Raw genomic sequence first — 1606 nt, forward strand, 5'->3', positions numbered from 1 at the left:
ATTCTTATTATAACTGTCTTAAAACTTCTGATTTTACATATATGACTTTTGATTATGGTTATAGACAGTACTACAACATTACGGTCTGAAGAAAACAAAAACAATGAAACTTGTGTCAGCAATAAGACAGATAGCCAAACAAGGAATGCAACTTCACTGAAAAGTCTTACTGTGACTGCGTCTGTTGGTAAGTACAGTCTTATTAGGACTATTTAAAAAATTCTGGTTTTATATATTATATTTGTCTTACGTATTTATGACTTTTGGTTTTGGTTATATATAGACAATAATACAACGATACAGTTTACTCAAGGAAGCAAGAGCAAAGAAACTCCTTGTGTCATACATAAAAAACATAACCAGAAAAGTAATGCGAATTCACTGAGAAGTCGTATTGTGCCTGCATCTGCTGGTAAGTCCAGTATTAATTAGACTATTTTATAAGGTCTGAGTTTATATGTTTTATGTATTTATATATGTCTTTTGTTTTTTGTTATATATGTAGACAATAATATAACGATACATTTAGCTGTCAAAAGCAAGAGCAAAGAAACTCCTTGTGTCATACATAAGAAAGATAACCACAAAAGTAATGCGTATTCATTGAGAAGTCTTACTGTGCCTGTGTCTGCTGGTAAGTGCAGTATTAGTTTGACTATTTTAGAAGTTCTGATGTTATATGTNTTATGTATTTATATGTCTTTTGGTTTTGGTTACATACAGACAATAATATAGCGATACAATTAGCTGTCAAAAACAAAAACAATGAAACTCCTTGTGTTATAAATAAAAAGATAACCACAAAAGTAATGCATATTCATTGAGAAGTCTTATTGTACCTGCGTCTGCTGGTAAGTTCAATATTATTTAGACTATTTTAAAAGTTCTGAGTTTATATGTTTTATGTATTTATATAAGTCTTTTGTTTTGTGTTATATATGTAGACTATAATATAGCGATACAATTAGCTGTCAAAAGCAAAAGCAATGAAACTCCAAGTGGTATACATGAAACCGATAAGCACAAAAGTAATGCGAATTCATTGAGAAGTCTTCCTGTGGCTGCATCTGCTGGTAAGTGCAGTACTATTTAGACTATTATAGAGGGTTTAATTTTATATGTAGTATGTATTTATATATATCTTTTGTTTTTTGTTCTATATGTAAACAATAATATGGCGATAAAATTCGCTGTCGAATGCGAAAGCAATGAAACTCCTTGTGTTATAAATGGTAAAGATAAACACAAAAGTAATGCAAATCCATTGAGAAGTCTTACTGTGCCCGCGTTTGCTGGTAAGTACATATTTAGAATAGTTTAGAAGTTCTGATTTTAAATGTATTATATATTTATATTTCTTTTGGTTTTGGTTATATACAGGCAATAATATAGGGATACAATTTGTCGAAAGCGAAAGCAATGAAACTCCTTGACTTATAAATGATAAAGATTACCACAAAAATAATGAGAATTCATTGAGAAGTTTTACTGTGCCTGTGTTTGCTAGTAATTACATATTTAAAATATTTTAGATGTTCTGATTGTATATGTTTTATGTATTTATATGTCTTTTGTTTTTGGTTATATACATATAATAATATATTAA

General features: G+C 29.1%; 1 long non-coding RNA gene across 1 annotated transcript; it reads left to right on the top strand.

Moving 5' to 3' along the window:
- Positions 1-512: 512 nt before the first annotated feature.
- On the top strand, positions 513-1063 carry LOC109863222. Its single transcript, XR_002251302.1, has 3 exons — positions 513-634; positions 724-851; positions 945-1063. It is a non-coding gene; the product is annotated as an uncharacterized LOC109863222 (long non-coding RNA).
- The last annotated feature ends 543 nt before the right edge of the window (positions 1064-1606 follow it).

This window comes from Pseudomyrmex gracilis, unplaced genomic scaffold (assembly GCF_002006095.1).
Source record: "Pseudomyrmex gracilis isolate BER0280 unplaced genomic scaffold, ASM200609v1 scaffold_3673, whole genome shotgun sequence".
NCBI classification, from domain to species: domain Eukaryota; kingdom Metazoa; phylum Arthropoda; class Insecta; order Hymenoptera; family Formicidae; genus Pseudomyrmex; species Pseudomyrmex gracilis.